At 43.1% G+C, this 21,074-nt stretch overlaps 1 protein-coding gene across 3 annotated transcripts in view; it reads right to left on the bottom strand.

Annotated features, from left to right (window-relative positions):
* The window catches only part of MFAP3L (microfibril associated protein 3 like), a 30,669-nt gene extending 13,525 nt beyond the window's left edge, over nt 1-17,144 (bottom strand). Inside the window, exon 1 of one of the 3 annotated variants that reach the window (XM_083755907.1) lies at nt 14,969-17,144. The gene's annotated coding sequence lies outside the window, so the exon portion shown is untranslated. Of the gene's footprint in view, nt 1-2,200; nt 3,474-14,968 lie in introns of those variants that run through there. The other 2 variants (XM_083755904.1, XM_083755906.1) reach the window with 2 other exon arrangements.
* Between the last annotated feature and the right edge of the window lie 3,930 nt (nt 17,145-21,074).

The raw sequence follows: 21,074 nt of genomic DNA, 5'->3' as shown, positions 1-21,074 counted from the left end.
CTGCAGAAATTAGGCTAGCCCAGTAGCTTCAAATGGTTAACAAGTCCATGGCTGGTGAGGATTTTCACAGCCCTCAGTTGTAATCCTTCCCTTGATTGTGTCATGTAATGAAGAGTAGAAAGCATTATGGAAGCAAAATGTTGTCACACTCCCATTAATCCCAACACAACAAAGCAATGCTTGGCCACCTCTTTATGTGGTACTGTGCCCTGCAAATTAGTTAATGCAACCCTTTATAATGACATAGGAGGCTCTAAATTTCATGAAGACATGTTTTAAGAGTATCCAAACCAATGTACTGCAACCTACAGATTTGGGCTTGGAAGGAAAGGCAAAACATTAGGATTTACTGATGCAGCACACAGAGGTGGAAGAAGGTGGTGCGGTGGAGGCGGTTCGCCACAGGTGTCATCACTGAGGGGGGTGACATTTGGCCACGACTCCCAAGTTGGGGGAGGCTTGGGAGTCGTGGTTGCTTTGGGGGGGGGGAGCCTCCCCTGAGCTGTCAAAAGGAAGAGGGAAGGGAGGAAGGCTGCTGGCAAAGTGGCCCAGCTGCCTTCCCCTGCCCCCGCCCAGGAAGCAGCCCACCATGGGTGGCTCGCTCCATCCCCCATGGACAGGTCGCTCTGCCCCCATGGGCGTCTCACCCCCTGGGATGCTCGCCCCACCCTCATGGCCCCGCCCCCGGGTGTCTGGCAACACATTGGGTTCAAAGGTTCACTGGTTAATGTGCAGTCTCAACGATGTGAACTCAAGGCAACGACAGGCTAGAAAGGGTGATCGATAAGTCCCACTCATTAGTAGCTGTGATCTCTCTGGCTTTTCACAGTTTTTATATGAGCAAGCAATTGTCTCCAAGTCTATGAGCCATTTATAGTTGAACAACATCACCTCTGGGATCTCTCCATCCCCATCCTTTTCACTAGCGCTGGCTGAATTATAGACACTGAAACACACTCAACTTATATACTATGGCAGCATCTTCAAAGCACCGCACCCATCTGAAAGTTACTACGCCAAAATGCATGCGTGCATACCTTCTCTCACAATAAAATCTCTTTCTTCCTCTCTCCCAACTTCCCTGCAGCAAGCAGAAAAAGGAATATAGTATGATCTGATGTAGTACAATCCTATGCATTATTCAAAAGAAAGATCTATTGTCTTCAAGGGAACTTGCTTCCTTGAGAGAGTGTAGAGCCTTAGACACAGCCTAACAGTGTAACCCTCTTCATGTTTACTTGGAAGTAAGTCCCATTCTGTTCAATGGGGATCACTCATTAGTAAGCGCTCTTAGGAAATGCGGAGAACTGGTTAGAGGAAAATGAGAAACTCTGTCCATTCATTCCTACCTAGGAATGTAACTTACTTCTGAATAGACATGCATAGGATTATATTAGGCAGGGTCCTTTCCATCCCCAGTCTTACCAATCAGGAACAGCAGGGTTTGTTTGTTTTGTCTCATTTGTTTTCCCCACCCCACTCCATGATGGAATACAAAAGGTACTGTATGTTTATCATGGGAAAATTGACAGGTATATTCAAATCAAGGCTAAACTTACCCAGGTACATATTATTTCATGTGCAGATAGTATTTCTCTTAGCAGTTGGCATGAGTGCATTCTTTGCAAACAAATCTGTTTTGTGATACTTATTACCATACACTGGACCTGCAGTCAAATTTGAAGCCACATCACTCTGCCACATCTACAAATCACATGTTATAATGTGCAAATGAAGCATTTAATCACTCCAATACCAGTCCTGGGTGGAGTGTAGATGCAATAACTTCTCTCATAGCAATCTGTTTCAGGCACATCATTAATTTTGGGGAAAGGACTGTATAATCATTTCTTTCATCTGCTCACAGATTCAAGTAATTTTAGTTATACCTATAGATATGGGCTGGAAAATCACAACCCAACAAACGCAACAGCACAACAAAAGTAAATTTGGATTTAAAATGAGTGATACTCTTATTTCTTTCTTATGAGCTTGTGAAGTCAAAACAGTTTCTGCCTTCCAAGTTTATTGGGACATTTTTTGTCCTTGGTATTACATTTGTATAAGTTCCACCCTAGAACATTTACAGTGTAATTATGTAGGCTTGCATACGTCAGGTAAATTCCTGACATGTGCTGGTTTTCGGGTGTAAAAATGGCGTAAGGGGGGAATTTTGCCAAATCATAAAAATGTCAATGACTCTCAAGAAAGTGGGATTGGGATTGCAGCCTTCATGTGATACTGCATTTCCTTATCAGCAGGGATTTGAATCTCTGCAGGACGGGGTATAGCCTAGCTGTGGGGAAAACCAAGCTGCTGTTAGCCTTCTTTAGAAGCAAACAAACTGAGGAACACCAAACCTACAACACACACCCAGTCTGGAAGCACCCTTAAAACACAAGTATCAGAGAGCTGCATAATTACGAAATAGCACAATGGAGGACCTACCAGCAGCAAGAACATTTTTAACAATTAAGTAAAAGTGGCATGGGAACAGGAAGAAGGCTGTGTTTGCTTTTCACAAGCAATGCCACAGGCACTGTGCATAAGTGCTTATGATACTTGCACAGCCACATTCCATGCAGCAATTGAAAAGCAATGAATGATTGCAATAATTGGCAGAGGAGTTGCATTTTGACAAGTTTTTCCAGCCAAATGAAAAGGTCTCTGTCTTATGCTATGCATTTCAAACCCTATTTGCAGTTGTTCTTTGTATTGTTTTTAAACATATATTTGCGGTTTTTATATGTTTGCAAATCACCTTGAGACAGATCTGTAAAAGGCGATTCGTGAATTAATTATTAGTGCTACCATAATGACTAATAATAATTTCCCAATTTATAAAGTATTGAACTTTGAATATGGACTCTCCCTGAGAATAGAAAATGTGCAAAAAGCCAACATCCTCCACCAATCTAGCTATCTGCTCACTTGCGGAGTAGCAAGTACCAATGAAATAAGCCAAGCTACCTTAGTTTTTTCTTTGTGCATGGCTCCAGCAAAATCTTTCTTTGACTTGTAAATGCCTTCAGAATATGGATCGTAACAACAGGTCTTGAAACCAGAAGGTGTCACCTTCATTTTCTTTTAAAGAGCACAACTTGGAATATCCTTTGGCTACTATCAATGGGCAGAGCAATCTAGTATGAGTAGGGGAGGGAGAATTTGTGATAGTAAAGGAGGTAGCCTGAGGAGAAAGAGGTATTCCAGCTGTAGGGCTTTCATCTCTCCCCAGCCCCACCTGGGGGCATCTTGGGGGAACAGGGGAAGGAACACTGCAAAATCCCATGGCTCCCGGGATGCCTTCTTAGTGACCACAGGATTGTGCCCTAAATGTCATCACACATTACATTCCAACATTAATCATCCTCAGAAGGAGACCCACTGAAATTAATGAACTTAAGTAACATGTCTACTGATTTTGATGGATCTACTCTGAGCATGATTAATGCTGGATATCACCTATATGAATTGGATATCATATAGGATATCAGCTATATGAATTGGTTATGAATTGGATTATGGATGCAAAAATCACTTTCGTGTTTGAATTTCCAATAAAATTATAACGCTCAAGGCACGGATAAGGGGGAGGGGACGACTCTCAGCCCAATCCCTGCATTCCAGGTGGGTTCATATGGGAGCAGCAATCTTTGAATCCCCTAGGTCTCAAGCGTCTCTCTAGATATTGTTGCTCTCCAACTTCCATCAGCCCCAGACAACATAGCCAATGGTCAGACATGATGAGAGCTGCTGTCCGGAAACATTACTGGGGGGCGGGGATTCAGAAGCATGAGAGATTCCCACATCTGCTGTCCCCAGAGTTTTATATAGCATCTGAATCAATGCTAAGGCTGAAATAAAAAAGAAAGAGAAGAAAAGAGTAAAGTTCTTCTATAAAGAAACATACTTTTTCTGTATGAAAATGGTTTAGTGGATTTTTTGTGTTGAAATTTATCTGCATGCCTTTTAAACAATATTGCTCTGCTGGTAAAAAAATCTGGTAAACAGAAACGACACTGTGTAGCTGAGGTGAAGATTATATATATATATATATATATATATATATATATATATATATATATATATAGAAGGTCTTTTTTTAAAAAAAAAGTTCACTTAGTTCCTTGCTTGGTTGATTTCATCTATTCTTTGGAGGAGTTCTGAGGGGCTTGTGAATACGACAGCTGCATAAATCATCTGGATTTATTTAGAAGCCCTGTTTATTTATGAGGGCGGGCAAGTCACTCTCTGTAGCTTGGTACACAAAGCTATTATTCCAGAAACAGCTGTATCTCTTTATTAGATATTTGTTTAACTCATTACAAGAATACCCCAGGCAATGACTTTGAGTACAGCTGCTTCTTCAAAGCTGCAGTGCATGTGGAATATGCACGTTAACACCACATATGTATCAGGCAGTTAAATCCCTCTTATTGTTAAGAATGAAGGAGAGAAATGCAAAATCAGGACTCTTGGGCTAATTCCCCCCATCTTCTGCCTGCAACCTCCCTGCCACACCACTTGCCTCCCCCCCCCCCCATTTAACTTTTTCCAGTGTTTAATTTCCAAAAAAAGATTTGCTAGGGCTCAGGGCTCTGTTTACGGAAGCCATGCTCTGATCTGATCTGGAAGCCATTGCTCCTAATCCCTGTTTGCAGCCACTCAGTGGTTAGAAAAATACAATCTGCACCTGCTAGGGAACTCTTTCATCTATTCCTATTTCATATGCTTCCTATGGTTCAGCAATGCGCAGGCAACAACACCCTTCTGTTTTCCAGTGCGCGTAATGAATCAGCCATTAGTCAGAGACAGGAATAAGGAGCAAATCTAATTTTGTGTGCTTGTCCTCCTTGCTTCCTTTCCTAAAACAGAAGCAGAAGCAAGATCCAAACATGGAAAGTGGTACATTTTATTGAGTTCCAGGTGTCCAAAAGGGCTTGACTTGTTACGGGACAATAGTGCATTCCTACTAGGAAGAGAAAGACAAGGGTAAATTGTAGATGGTGCTTTAGAGGATGTGTATGCAAACATATCCCTTTATCTATACAGGGTGTCTAGAGACTTTGGTAGATCTCATAAGATTTGCTAGAGCCATATCAAAATCAGTGTTGGAATAAGGCAAGCAGTCTATTCTGGTGAGCTGCTGGACCAGGCCCTCCTCTAGAACAGGAGCAGGGAAACGTTTTCAGCCCAGCGTCCAAATCCTTTTCAAGACAGCCTTCCAGGGGGCCACATGAAAGTGGTGCACAGGGCCAGATGCGAAAGTGGGAGGAGCAAGACATATGAATTTTACCTTTGCATGGTGAGTTAGTTTCTTCACACTTACACTTCCCTCCCTCCAGTCAAACAAGAAGCATGGTCAGAGTGCAAGGACACACTACAGACAGGCAAAAACATGTAAGAAGAAGGTGCAAAGCAGCTCTGGTGATGGGTGTGGCCTGAAAGAGTCCCCATATACAGAATGTATTCTAGGGGAAACCCTATAGTTTGCAATGTGAAATACAGAAAGAGAAAGACTCTCTCCCTTGAGAACAAATCCCAAAGTTCCTTACCTCCTGCATAGGCAAGAAGAATCAACAAGGCATGGCAACAAAAAAGGCAGCAAGAGGGAGAAGAACCGTAAAAAATCAAGGATATTGAGGTTTCACGGTTCCTTGATAAGATTTATAGGCGCTGTTGGCCTCTGGTCTCCAGAGTGTATGGAGGAATCAACACAAGATTCTAGGGACGGCAAACAGTGTCTAGAGAGTATTTGTAATTCCTGCATTATTACTATACATACTTGCTATTAACTCATGTCTGGCTATAGATACCCAAACTTAAGGAGCTTAAACAAAGGGAACAAACAAAGAACTAAAGGACACCAATCCATCCAATTTTTCAAAACAGCCATGGGGTTGGAGGAGACCTGCTTGTGTAACAAGGTGTTTGGGCTCAGAAGTACTATCAACAGTCCAAGCTTAGTGGTAATTTGCAATGGGTTTTACCCTGAGGCCATCTCTCCAAGCCCTCTGCCACTACTTCCCTTTCTCAAAAGTTTACCAGGGAGCAACAACAGTGGGAGCAGCTTTGTGGTAGGGCTCCTGTTAAGTTGTTGGTGCAGCTGCAGAGGTATCCCCAAATGCGAGGAATTATAGGGCAGTATTCAACTGAATAATTGTGTGAGTGGAACGACTTCCACAACAGGACCCTGCCCCCATGGCAATCCCAAATCTGATCCAGAGTGTTGGGGGATCTGCCAGAACAGAATTAGGGGGTGCTGATGGCATAGCTGTCAACGTTTCCCTTTTGTAAAGGGAAATTTGCAAGAAAAGGGAAAAGTTGACAGCTATGGCTGGTGAGGGGAGACTGGAAGAAGTCCAACTGCGCAGACAGAAGTTGTTCCACTTGCACAGTGAGCTTAATAATAATAATAATAATAATAATAATAATAATAATAATTGTACCCCACTCATCTGACTTCCCCTTGCCACTTAGTGCTACTTTGAAAACAACTCATAGTAAATACAGTCCTCAGAGCATCTGTTGCCTTTAGTAGAATAATGAGAGCTACATTTCCAATGGTTTGTGTTGCAAGCATTCAAAACAGCATCCTATACTGTTCCTTATATTGAGATGGGCACTGCTGTAGCAGAGCTGAAGGCCTAACCAAGGACTCTCTGTCCTGCTACCCAGGTTGGGGTGGGAAAGGAAAAGGCAAATACTGCAACAGAAACTGAATCCAAGGGTTCAGCAAGGTCATCCCAAATTACAGGTTTGGGTGCTATCACTATTTCAAACTAAGGTGCAAGCGTATTTCTGACTTGGGCCTACAGGTCAAACATCCTTAATCAAACATTTATAATCCTCCTGGTTGTTAGGTGGAGACTGTTCTTAAGGAACTTGCACACATTCTTAAAAAAAGCGATTAACTCCTTTTACAAGACCACAAAGTGTTACTATTGACAATAGTGTTACATTTCCTCAAGTTTGTTTTTTTTAATTCACTGAACAGTTTGTAGTTCTCATAAAAGGTAATGTTTCAACAAAAGACTCTGATACTCACAAAGGAGAGAGAACAAATCTGCACAATACCACCCCACTTCCGAAGACCCATTCGTAGGCGGTGAAAGTGGAGGGGTGTGTTCAGGGATTTGTTTGGGGATGGGAAGAAATTCTATGAATTTTTAGTTTCCTGGGAGCAGAAGCTCTATATCCCACTTCTTATATATCTTTAGGTGTCATGTGAAACAATTCCTTTATAACCAGGCTTTTGGCTTTTAACTATCTGTAGGCTATTAGAAGTGGGTAGAATGCTTTTAATGGTTTCAGTGTATCTGTGTGGGTTTTGTTTTTGGCTTGTTTGTTTGCAAGTTGCTTTTGGTTGCCTTGGGCAAGCTAAAGCAACAAACAAATTTAATCAATAAGAGTAATAATTCAGTGTTGATGTTGTAGCAGCAGCAGCTCTCTGGCCAATTACCATGTATATCCATAATGCTCAGTGGAATGACACTATGTCAGAAGGATGGGCTAATCTGTTAATTTCGGTACCAATCAGTTTCTCATTTTCTCGTTTTAAGTTCAGTTCACCACATCACTTTGCATTTTTAAAGAACTTGAAAATTCATCAATATTTTAGTGTAAATTTATCTGAACATGTTTGTATGCATTTTTTTTATACTATATACACACTTTTGGAAATCAATTTCCTAACAGAGATATATTTTGTGTGTTGTTTTCACTAACATATGCACACATTATCCTAGTATGTGCATTTTTGTACACATTACTTGCACTGCAAAATTCAGAAGTGTGAATTTTGAAGGCGGCTGTGCTTTGCTTCACATGCAGTTTTAAAAGTACAAATTAGGTAGCTGTGCCTTTAAACGCATACTCAGTTGAATTTCTTCCCAATCCTTAGTCAGTGTCGTTCCAAGTGAGGCTTCATGGAGGAACATGGCAAGCCCACTCTATGTTCACAGAATTGCAGCATCTGTTGATCTGCAGTCTTCAAAATCTCCCTAAATTTCTTTCCATTTCCTACCTACACATACTTCTCCATACACAAATCTTCAAAAGAAAGGTTCTGAGATGGAACCTTCAACTCAGCTCTAATATCGAGGGATTAAGGGCGTAGACCTATTTCTGTATGTTGCACGTATATTTTTTTTTTAAATTATCATTATTATTTATTTGATATATATCCTGTCCTTCCTCCCACAGGACCCCAGGGGCACATGTAACTATCAGGTGTTAATGAATGGTCTTTCCTCATTCCAATATCATAAGATAGATACAAGGAGGCTGATTACCAGTTTTGTGATTAGGACCAGTTTCTGAAACATCAGAAGCAGTTCATAAGCAGTTATTAAATCTAATCTGAGCAAGTTAATACTTGCAATTTTAGAATAATTGTTTTAAGTCAATAATTAGCATGACAAAACTAATATATTTACTAGTTTTGAGGCTGCAGTATGAATGAAGGCAGATTTGGAACTCTAGGAAAGCAAAAGTACTCAGGAATCCTCATATAGTTTGGGGGGAATGAAGTCTTAGGGTGTATTTACACCTGTAGTAGTAATGCTGTTTGAAGTGACCTTTTAGCTGGAGGTGGCCCAGAGCCTGAAGCTTCCAGGAAGGCCTCTAACAGGATCGAAGGCAGCAATGCTGTCATATTATTTGTCCCTCATCCACAAGCAACAAGAATTCATCGACTTGCTAACCATGAATTTGTAAGCTCTAGCTAGCTAAAACAGGATTGGCCAATAGCTGTTGATAGACCTGTTCTGTATCTTTTTAAACACAAAGCAGAGACATTTTCAGCCAAAGCGTTTCTCATGTGCTTGCTCTTTGCCAAAGGAAATGGCAACAATACTTTTCTATTTGTTGGAGCAAACACATTCAGAATACATACATGAAGAACACCCTTAACACTTTAGTGTAAGGATGCAAAGTGGGTCATTCACATTTCATTGAGGTGAAAGAATTAATTAAATTAATTAAACTGCAGGATTTTAACACTCCCCTATATTTGCACACAGGCCTATGCATAATGCTTTCTTTTGAGTTATAAAATGAAAAGTTTTCACATTCTCCTCTGCATTTCATTTTGTTTTCTAGTTTTATCCACCCAATATAAAGCTCTCAAGCTTTTCCTTGCAAACTAGGCCTATGAATGCTTATCTAAAATGATTTTATTATTTAACATGGGCAAAGACAGTACAGTCTCTTTCACTGAAGTGCCAAGGCATCTGGGAGAAACCCAGAACTTTTGGACAATAAAACTGTTGTATACAGACATACTTTATCCAGTCCCCAAACATTGGTTATTTCATTGTAAACAAAACACTTCTCAGCTCTTTTCCAACAAGGTATTTATAGTGAAGTGGCTACAATGGCTTTTTTATGAGCGCAGTTTAATCGGGGCTAAATCTGAACAAAATCACAGGCTTTGCTAATATTTTATGAAAACCAAGGGACTGCAGGGACAGACTGAGATTTATGTGGATCCTTATAATAAGAGATCTACAGTGTGGGTCTCCCACATCCTTGGCAAGAAACTTGCTTCACTTCCATAATCCTTTTTTTAAAAAAGTTTTTTTAATTGTTATTTCATGTTATAGCATGTATAAAACAGAGATAACAATTATAACAACAAACCACAATTAAAAGATAAAAACAAAACTTTAAAATATGCACATACGAGTTAAAATAACGAAGCCCAAGTAAAGACTATCTAATTGATCAGGTATCAAATAGTTCCAGATCTGCCTGGTTTGTGACAAGGCTTGTCTTGAAAATTAAGACCGTCAAGGAATGCCAAATCATATTGTCAGGGGTTCAGAAGGAGAGACACAGGAGGGGGAGCAAATGGAGAGTGAGGAGGAGGAGTACGAGGGGGGCGCAGGCAGTGACAGTGGCCAGAGTTATTCCACAAGCCTCTCTAGCGAATCGGAGGACTCACAGAAGGGAGCGCCGGTGGCCAGAGCAAGGGAGATTCCAAGGGAGAAACCTCAAGAGGGAGGGGCCAGCGGGGAGTCTCTGAACAGCAGCTGGAGATCAGGGCCAGCGTCTCCACCAGAGCGCAGTGGGGAGGGGGAGTCCCAGGAGTCGGGACCAGTGTCCTCACCACCAGAGGGAGGAGAGGAGTCAGGTTTGGCAACACCCACATCAGGAAGCGGGGAAACGGTCAGAAGGAAAGTCACCGGCTGGGCGCGCGCGCCAAGTTCAAATGTACAGGAGCGCGGCACAGCGGGGAGCCCGGGAAGGGAGCCAGGTCCTAAAGCCCGCCGGAGGGAGGGGCAAGACTCAGGAGGCTCCGCGTCAGAGGAGTCCAGGAAGGAGGGAACCCCAGAGGGCAGAAGGACCCAACGCAGGAAAGAGCAGCGCAAGAGGTGGAGCCGGGCTAGAATCTTAAACTGGTGTGGGTGGAGCAGTGAGTCAGAGGGGACTTAGCCGGTCTAGCGTTAAGACGTGGGCCTGCGCGCCCAGAGCTTGGAAATGGAAACTAAACTTCAATAAAGACTTTTGTATATAATATCCACTGGGCGTTGGTCCTCTGTGAGCTGGGACCTAGCGGCAGTCCTGACACATATTAAAAGGGTCTGGAGGTTTTAGTCCATGTCAAAATCTCAAATTATGTGTGATTTTCTCCATTATAGCTATACTTCTGAGTGAGCAATTCCAAGCATCCAGTGCAAGATTTGGGGCTGTTTTCCACTGAGTTGCAATGACGGTTTGTACTGCCAAGATCATATATAATTCTTTTGATTTCTATAATCCTTGATCTGCTACCCCCAGTGGTGTCGTTGCCATTGTTTAAGAAATACACCGGATCTCAGGCTCAGCAGGATGGGCCTTGAAATATCCATGGGCTGTAAGCAACTCTCTGACTTTGGAAAGATGTTGGTGTGGGTCATAAACCAGGTCTACAGTTGCTGAAGAAGAGTAATGGCCTGTGTCAGCTATTTTACCTTGTCAGGTCCACTTCCTATGTGATGATTATGTGGGGAGCGGGAAAGATTAATAGCTGTGGCTTCCCAGTGAGGATGGTAGCTGTGTACTAATGTTCCAGAAGCAGCTATGAATGCAAGCCTTAGAGCTCATTTATTACCACTTGGCAGAGTGAGGCAGCTGCTTCAGGTGGCAAATGCTAAGGAACGGGGAGCAGTGGCAAGGTGTTCAAGGACAGAGCTGTGTGTGTCACACAGCCTGCCTTGCACCCCCTAAACTAGCTTGCTGCTTTCAAGCAGGTGGAGGGTGCTGTGCTGTGTTGAAATCATTGCCAGTCAGGCTAGCTTTTGCATGTGGATTGGACACTGAGAGCCTTTTCACCTCAGGCAGCAAAATGTCCCACACCCAAGTCATGAACCACACGAACCCTTCTCCCCTCTTTTCCTGGGTGCAACCTGTAATTTTCCCTGCTGCTCTCATAAACCATGGCGATGCTGTGCTGCTTCATAGCTGCCATCAGCTCCAGCTTCTCAGATGCAATTTCTTCTTCACAGATTTTGTTCTTATGATAGATGCTCGCAATAACTCTTCAGTGCTTTTCCAAGCTCTGTGGGATAGGTAGATTGGGAGCTACTTGCTTTTTCAATCTATTGAGCATCTATGGCCTACAGTGTGGATTTAAGGGCTACATTGTGCATTGGGATTATATGGTTCTCTGTTCCTGCTCACGTTTTGCTTGTGGACTACTATTCAGGCTCAGCAGCAAGATATATATTAAATTTCCTCCAGTGTTTATCAGATGAAAATAGATACATGTAACACCAACAAAGTAAAGTGAGAGAATGGCTCATGTATGAGACAGTAGATCAGTTGCGGGGAAAGCTGCTTCCATGGTGATCCGGTGACTGGTGCAGCCTGTTAAGAAAACTTTCAAGTTATAAGTCCAATGTACACATTACTGCTACCTAGAAAAAATTGGGGAGGACATTGCTGGCATGGTAGATTACCATGTGTCCCACCTTTGCTTAAATACTGTATAAAAATGTTGACTGGGGATGGTGGGACTTGGCATCCAACCACTTCCACAAAGCCACAGGTTTGCTATCCCTGATGTAGATGGGGTGATGCAGGAACAACCTTAAAGAAGGCAGCAATCACACTGGTCCAGCTCCCATGTTTATAGGAGCCAAAAACACTCTGGCAGCCTCTGTGTTCAGTAATAGGAAAGAACATATACCAAGTTAGACCAGTGGTCCATCTAGCTTAGAACTGTCTGCAATATCTGAAAGGCATTCTCCAGGGTTTCAGGCAGGTACCGGATTTTTTGCTCTATAAGACTCACGTTTCCCTCCTAAAAAGTAAGGGAAAATGTGTGTGCGTCTTATGGAGCGAATGCAGGCTGCGCAGCTATCCCAGAAGCCAGAACAGCAAGAGGGATCACTGCTTTCACTGTGCAGCGATCCCTCTTGCTCTTCTGGCTTCTGAGATTCAGAATATTTTTTTTCTTGTTTTCCTCCTCCAAAAACTAGGTGCGTTTTGTGGTCTGGTGCGTCTTATAGAGCAAAAAATACGGTATTTTGCCCAGCCCTACCTGGAGATGCCAAGAATGGAACCTGAGACCTTCTGCTGGAAAAACAAGCAAGCAAGCAAGCAAGCAAGCAAGCAAGCACCCACCCACCACTGAGCTAAAGCTTCATTCTCAGCTCCCCTAAGTTGAGAGAGAGATAACAAGAAATGTCTGTTTCCTTACATTAATGGAGAGCTCTGGCTGGACACTACTGGAATCAGAGTACAGGCCTTGATAAACTTTGTCTAATCTAACAAAGGCAGCAGCTTCAATCTCATTGATAAAAAAAAATTATGTTGCACTGATGTACATAAAAAACGAGAACTCATATCAACCAAGTAGATATTGTACCTCTGAAACAAAGAGAGGACATGACCTTGAAAAAGGGAAAGATGTGTGGTTCTGGAATTGCAGCGGGGGGGGGGGAACATCATTGGACAAGTTATCTTTTTTGGGGGGGAGGAGGTTCTGAAAAGGTTGCATTTCATTCTCTGAAAGATCCAACCATATTATTAGAGCGTTAGAAATGTATAGTGTCACATGTGAAGTTTATATACTACAAATGAAATAGGAATGAGTTGGATGCCTGTGTCTGCTTTGTTTCATAAGATTTCCCTTCATTGCAGGGTTTGTACTGTTGAAGTGGATAATGTCAGGTTGCTATGAAAAGCATGAAACTGCATGGCTGCTCCTTTAGGCCATTTACAGTATCCAGATAAGCATCTTGTGGAACTATTCTAATAAGAAGCACCTTTAATTAAAAGTGCTGAAAGATAGCAGACAGTTTAAATTAAATTCAAGGACAAGGACTTTTGCAAAATCCCAATTTGAAAAGGTTATTTGCTTGCATTTACTGCTTCAGAGAAATGGATGAGAAATTAAACACCAAGTTCAAATTACCAAGGTTGGGCTGGGTGAAGGTTAGGGGACCTTTAGTGTGTTTCTTAGTTGAGTTTATGGCAACATTAGTATAAACCCTCTTTTGGATATTGGGCCACCCACAGCCCACAGAAAACATCCCTAGTCTCTAGCAAGCAGGGATCAAACTAGGCATGTATTGCATTGGGCAACAAGGCAAAATGAACAAAGGGAACTTCAAAACACAAAGTGCAACATTGCTCTAGCCATGGCATCATACCAAGAGTTACCTGATGGGTTTGTTTCCATCTCTATCTTTTGCAACACTTTCATTGCATTGTTATTCCGCCGAACACTCCCAGGCAGGCATGAAACAAACTCGCTCCCCAACCCCTAAGTCGCATACACACAGATTGCCATCAAAAGCACTCACTCCAGGCCTTTGAGCTGTACTTGGCCATTTCAGTATTTACTAAATAACCCTCCCTGAACATTTCTCTTTTCCTGGTTGCGCATGCACTATACTTTTAAAGCACCCTGAAAACACATTTCCCCCCTCAGAGAATTCTGGGCACTGTAGTTCACCCCTCAGAGAGTTACAATTCCCAGGAACCCTTAGCAAACTAGAGTGCAAGGAATTTGGAGAGGGCTCTGAGTGTGCGTTAAAGGTGCCTTTTGGGCATTCTTTTATACAGTCTGAGACTAAAGAAGCATTCCAAATTTGTTGGTGTCAACTCTGATGGACCCCTTCCCAGAAACAAGTGCTCCAAAGGCAACACAATATCATCCTTATGTCTAGTTTCTTCAAGGACCCAGTTCCTAGGAAAAAGTCAGGTAGGTGAATGGGATTTGAGGTTCTCTCACTCACAAATATATCCACCAATGGTATCAAATCCAAGGCAATCTCTAGACTGCTAATGCTCTTTACTTTGGATGCTGGGAGCCCCAACTCTAAAAATCCTTAATTCCTTAAAAGGAAGGGACTGTGACTTAAGCCTGCTGGGCCTTTGTTGGCCTGGAAGTCCTCCTTCTTCACGCAAATTCTGCATATGCTCAGATGCACTCTCTTTAAAAGTTTCATTTCCTTTTTGTTTTACTCCCATATGACTTAGACCAAATGAATCTTGTTACCAAACAGAGGCACACATCCTCCTCTCCTTTCCCCTTCCTCTCCCGTTGCCTCTTACAAATCCACCCTACACACGTCTACTCAGAAGTAAGTCCCACTGAGCTCGGATTCGTTTCCTCCCAGGTAGGCGGCTGCATTAGCATGGAGATCGCCTGGAGCGCTTTCGCCCGAAGAAAGGCGGTAAGATCAATGTGACACATTTAATAGCTCCCTGTTCTGGCACCGCAGAAGCCCTGCCCGAGTCTCACGTCGACTTTCCAGGGTTTCATCATCACCATCAAAACCTATTTCGGGCGCCACACTCCTACAAGTTGCAACAAACAGAGCGACCAGAGCCGTCATTCTCCTGAAAACCTCTCTCTCTCTCTCTCTCTCTCTCTCCAACCACCCCCACCTCACTTCGCTAGTAAGCGTCAACGTAGCTGGAAAGGCGATCTCTCCCCATCCCACCCCACTTTTCTTTCTCTCTCTCTTTTTACCTGCAAATCACCGTCCCGACGTTACTCGCCGCCACTGCGCCTGGCGATACGGCAAAGGGAATGGGATACAGGAGTGCTCGCAGCGGCGGCTTCCTTCCTGCCGTCCCGGCTTCTGGACCGCAGTCGTCCTTACGAGCTCCGCCGCTGCGCCTCGAGCAGCTTGCCGGGCGACGCGTTCGATTTTGGAACGCCGGCGTGTCCACGAAGGTTCCACCGTGGAACGTCGGGACGCTGCAGCATTCCACGCGCGCGCGCCCTGCGCGCCTCCCCCGAAAGCCGCAGCGCCGTCGCCGGCTCCCTCGCGCAGTGAAAGCGGCAGCCCCAGACCTCCCCGGCTTCGGCGTGCATAAGTAGGTCAGAGCGCCACTGAGCATGCTCGAGGTCGAGCCAAGCTGCTGTGAAAATGCGACTATCCTCCTCCTCCCTCCTCTCCGTAGCCGCCGAAGGTCCTCGCAGAACCTAGAGTGGGCACCGGGTTGGGGGGCGGGGGGGGGGGCGGGAGAGGCTTAGCCACTAGGGAACACTCCCCTTCTACTGCAGGTAACCTTGGGACGGGGGGTGGAGGAAGATGGCAGATCTCCGCCCAGCAACGTGCAATGACAAGGGATAACGCTGCACAATTAGTATCTGGACCGTAGGGATCCCTTGCAAAAGCTTTGAAATGGTTGTTGTTTGGTTACTATTCAGCAGACTGCCTTTAAATACAACTGCCTATTTGTTGCCGGGGTTTTCCCCCCCCCTCTACTGGTGTAAAGACTGCTGCCTTCACAGCACACAGATGTCTGTGTCTGTTTTAAATGACTGGTACCCAATAGGAATCAATTGAGTCTTTCTGAAGAGCTACTGGGATTTATTTGGATTTCCTGGGATTCTGTCCAAATATATATATATATTTGCAACAAATTGGGAATTCCCTCAATTACCCAAAGAAGGAAAAAGGACTTTTAAAAAGCACCTGCTGTATAGTAGCAAATTACCTTTGTGCCGTCCTGGTAATTTAACTGCTAATTAATATATTCTAAATGCCTGCCTGGGGGCCTTCATCTCTGTCTTCTGAAATTGCGTAGATACTAAACAGGAGTGGCCACTGCCACCCTTAGTCTTTGCTGTGGTGATCGAGGTTCTGGCTAAAATGATAAGGGGAGTCAAAGTCAAGAAGGCAGAAGATAAACCAAACCTCTTTGCAGACGATACGTTACTGATGTTGCAAGACCCTTCCTCCTCCATCTGCAAGCAATCTTAGAACAGTTCTGCCTGGTAGTTGGACTTGAAATCAATTGTGCCAAGTCTGTTATATTACCTGTAAATGTGCCACCCAATGAAAAAGCTCGCCTTTTTTTGCTGAATCCGGTTTCACTCCATTCTTCACCAGCTTTAGATACTTGGGGGTTGTGATAAGGAGGTGGGTGGGTGTGCAACTTCTGCCAAGTGTGGCATAGAAACTCTGGAGTTTTAAAGGAGCTTCAAAGCTGGAGCCACCTTAATTTTAATGGCTCAGGGAAATTGCTGCTGTCAGAATGCCAATCCTTCTGAAGTTTCTATACCTCTTCCAGGTTCTGGTGTCAATCCTCGTAGTGAATATTAGGAAATGGCAATTGTTATGTACTGAGTTGAATAGGATCCAAAAGGCAGCTGCCTGGTTGGTCCTAGAACAATAGGCTCCAGAATGCAGCAGTCTGATTGGTCCACAGGAGCCACCCAATCCAGCTCCAGGTGGAAGTGAGTCTGCGACCTGATTGGCCTACAGGATAATCCATTGTGTAAATAATGTATATAAAGCAGACATTCTGGGCGAACTTCCATTCCTCCTCACCACTATGAGCTGAATAAAGAACATGAAATCTACTCTCGACTCCGAGTATATCTCAGCAATGTTTATTGAAAGATTTTGCTACCAGAGTGAAATGAAGCAGCTCATCTCCATCATTAAAGTGTACACCTCTTGTGTGTGGGTGGTTACATAGGGATCTACACTTATCTCTAAACTTTGGATATAGAGGGAATGATAGATACATCCTCTCCAAGCATTGTTAGACTACAATTCCCATAATCGCTGACCATTGGCTAGACTGCCTGGGGTTCATGGGAATTGGAGTATGATCTCAAATTAGGAGGGCACCATCTTGCTTACAATTGCAGTAACCATTCAGAAGGCATGAGTGCATTATTTTGCCATTTGGATGGAGAATGAGTTATATCAGAAGCAAATAAACAAAGTCTATGGAAATGAATTATATAAATAAGTAGCAGGAGAAACCATCATCATTTTAACAGTATAATTAGCTTTATCCCCCTCCCCCCATTTCTTAAATTTGTTTTTGTTGCCTCTTAGTGGTCTGATGTTCACCAGCCAAGTAAACATCATTAAAAAATATTCACAGATAAATTGCTTTTCAATAGGATTGCATTCCATTCATTGCAGGACCAGCATAATATGAATGATAGAACCTCAATGAAAACAACTTCTTCTTGTCTGTAATGCATGTAGAAGAACAGGATGCAAAATTTGACAATGAGCTAGAGAGTGAGGTGCAGGGCATGATATTTAACCTTCAAAAGATTCAGGATTTGGGTCATGAGGGAAAACAGCCAAATTATTCATGAGTGTGACAGAGAGATGAAATGTGTAGACACATGTCAAAAGAATATTGGAAGAAAATATTTCCTCTAGCCTTTGATATCAGCATTATGTACTGTTTAACAAAACCAAACCAAAAGAATCCTGGAAAGAGAAATCTGCCTATCATTTATTTATTTAAAATATTCATCCCTTAGCTTTCAACTAAAATTCTCCACGGGGCTACTTTCTAAAATTCTCTTGTATACCAACAATCATATAAAACTAGCAGAGTGTTCCGCTCCTTGAGTTTTGCCTGCTGTGCTGGATAGGAAAATTCATAAACCAGCTTTTGCTGGTAGAGTACAATGCTGACCTAGTGAGAGAGAAGCCATGCCGTCTTAGCAATACCTTTGTACAAAAAAGGAGGAACAAGAGTAGAATGGAAATATGGCAGGACACAAGTGGAGGTTAATCAGAATCCTGCTTTCACTCTATGTCCACAATGCCTTTATGGTATGATTCTAAAACAGGTGGCCAATGAAAACATCCCCATTAGAATGCAATGGAAAGCCACTTCTCACTGGCTGTCCTTTCAACTGCAACAGAGATTGTGATTCTGACTAACTGGAGCTAATCTGGGCACAACCCTAGGAGTACAAAAGTCTCAGAACACAGCTCATGGGTACAACATGTGGCAAGGCCAAAGCTGGGTCCAGGTGTGACCCCCCCCACAGCTAAATGTCACCTAGTAGACTCACCCTTGTGCACCCCCTGTGGTGGACTTGCTGTTAGTAGATCTATGCCACAGCAATCTGCAGCCAGAGTCTGTAAGCCTCATGTGACTTCTGGCAGCAGTGACCCTCAAGGACAAGGGCACATACTCTAAGTATGGATTTTGCAGGAAGGGTGTCCTTCCTAGCAATCTCCAGTGTAGGTACCGTCATTAAGTCACTAGATGATTAAGTCACTCGATGGCACTGAACTTAGTTGCATGTGAATGGAGTCAAGACTGTCCTGTGTAGGTTCCATACTTTTTGGAGTCAGCCAGCCATTTTCTTGTTAAGCTTCGAGGCTGGAGTGTCCTCTGAACCAGTGTTCTTCAACCCTGGGTCCCCATCATCTCCAGTCATCTTAGCCAATGATCAGGGATTATTATTTGATATGTAGTCCCAACAACATCCGGGGACTCAAGGTTGAAGAACATTGCTCCAAACCTTCCATGACATCTCCCACCATGCACTGATGAAGGTAACAGAGTGCCCACTCGACCGCTTGGATTGGAAGAGCAGGCACTACCACAGGTGCCAAATTATACCTGTTGCGCATTTGTAAAAACTCAATTGTTTACTGTGGCAGCACCTGCACTTTGGAACTCCCTCCCTGACCAAGCAGGAGCTATCACTGTACTCTTTTTGGTACCAGCTAAAGGCTACCCAGATGCTTAGAAAGTTGAGATAATGTTAACCTGTATTTAACTTGTGTTTTCAGTATTTTTGGGATGGTTTTAAGCAGTGCTTTTTTTCTGGGGGGACACAGGGGGACGCATACCCCATAACATTTTGTGAATCTAAGTTTGGCCTCATTGAGGGGCAGCATTTCAATATGAGTAGGAAAATGAGAGTACCCTAAACATTTTTATTTATTTTTTTAGAAAAAAGCACTGGTTTTAAGTATGGATGTATTTTTTCCTTGGCATTATTGTTTTATCTTTTTGCAAACTGCTTTGAGATGTACTTTTTACAATCAAGCAGTGCATAAATTTTATTAACATTTATAAACGTACACGCCTCCATATGTAGACATCCAGGAGATTATCATTGGGAGTGGGAGAAGCTAGGCTGCTGCATCAGCCATGGCTCCATGCAGAAATCTCTCCTGTATCTGGATTTCTGTCTTAACAAAAATAGGATTATTAAAAATTGATGCCACAGGTAACTTTCAGAGAATGTGCTGTTCCTCCCTCTTCAGTAATAATACTACCTTTCTTCTAAGGCAGCTGTGGTTTAAATGAAAGAATAAAAATTGCTGTTGGTTGCACTTCAATAGGCATTCCAAGGTGCACATGATGGCACTAAGTGACTGCTCTGTTCTCCGTGCTACTCAATTCAGTGGCTGGAAGAGAGATGCAAGTTGCGCACATTATATAGGCAGTAGACCACAGAGTGAGGAAAAGGGGTTGGGTCAATGCTTTCCAAAAACATTATTTTTTTAAAAAAATTCCAATCATGAAATGGAGAGTCCCAGGAAACCAGTGGACATGAGTTCAGATTTTGCTTTCTCTGTTGCGTCTGTATGTTTTCTACCCTGCACTGAATAGCAACCACGGGAAGCATATGAGTAGGACGCCAGCCCTTCCCACTCCCCTGGTTCCCAGAAGCTGCTATTTGGAAGGATGACTGCCTTCAGCTGTGCAGGCAAAGCGTGGCCACCATGACTAGTAACTCCAATTCAAATGAAGGGCCCTGTGGCTGCTTTTAGAAAAAGAGACTCACACTGGCAGACCCAACTACAGATCTTCCATGTAATGTCTTGTTAGGCACCGAACGATTGATGTGCTATCTGCGCATGTGAATCAGCTCTGTATGTATTGACAGATGAAATAAACATTTATTTAAAAAATCTGATGAGTTTTATTGCCGACATTCCCAATATGTCTTGAGGAAAGGTCTTTCCTACCTAACTAGTCCATCTCCTCCCTTCCTCCCTAAAGCATCCACAGACAAATATTTCATTCTGAAGGTTAGAATGCAGTATTGTATTGTATTGTATTGTATTGTATTGTATTGTATTGTATTGTATTGTATTGGTTTTGGTTTTGGTTTTGGTTTTGGTTTTGGCTGGGGGAGCAGTGTTCTTAATAATTAAGGTTAAAAAGGTTCAGTTTTACATTGCAGAGGAATCATGGTAGTTATATATTCTTATATGCCCCACCTCAAAAATAAATTATTAATAACTTCAATGTGTTTTTAAGAGTATATCACACTGGTAGCTATTAATTTTACAGAGTTACTTGACCCTATACTTTTCAATCATAGATAATTTTTCATGAAGTTCGGGTGCCACCTGGTGGGAGTTTGATGTAACTGGGAATAGTGGGGGGGGGGTTATTTCAAAAAAAAAAATATACTGTATATAAAACCTTTACCAGGGATTTCCTCTCTAACCTTCTGAAGAGACTGGGTGTGCTCCCCTTTTTGGCTTTGGTAAAAAAATAATCCATAGAGCTAAAAGGAAATGGCAGGGAATTTATCTCAGCATTGTACTTCAAGCTGGTCTCTTGCTGCTCCTATAGGCGCAGCAGCCTTGAATCCAAAGCAGAAAGCTGCCATGCTTTCTGACTCTTTTCTACAGTGTATAAGCAGGCAGCCTTGTGCTCTGACCTGCCTCCTTTGTGGGTTCTGATTTCTCAGCAGTGCTCTGTTCGAAGGCCAAAGTTCTCTGCGAAGGCCAAACCTCTCACCTTCTATTCTGCTCAAGTCACTATGTTATACTTGCAGCACCCTGAGGCACCCCCTAGGCTCAGCTCCCAGTGTGGAGGAACCGTTT

This window comes from Podarcis gaigeae (assembly GCF_964106915.1).
Source record: "Podarcis gaigeae genome assembly, chromosome: 9".
NCBI lineage: Eukaryota > Metazoa > Chordata > Lepidosauria > Squamata > Lacertidae > Podarcis > Podarcis gaigeae.
The sequence above is the reverse complement of the archived record's forward strand: the minus strand, read 5'-3'. Positions and strand labels throughout refer to the sequence as shown.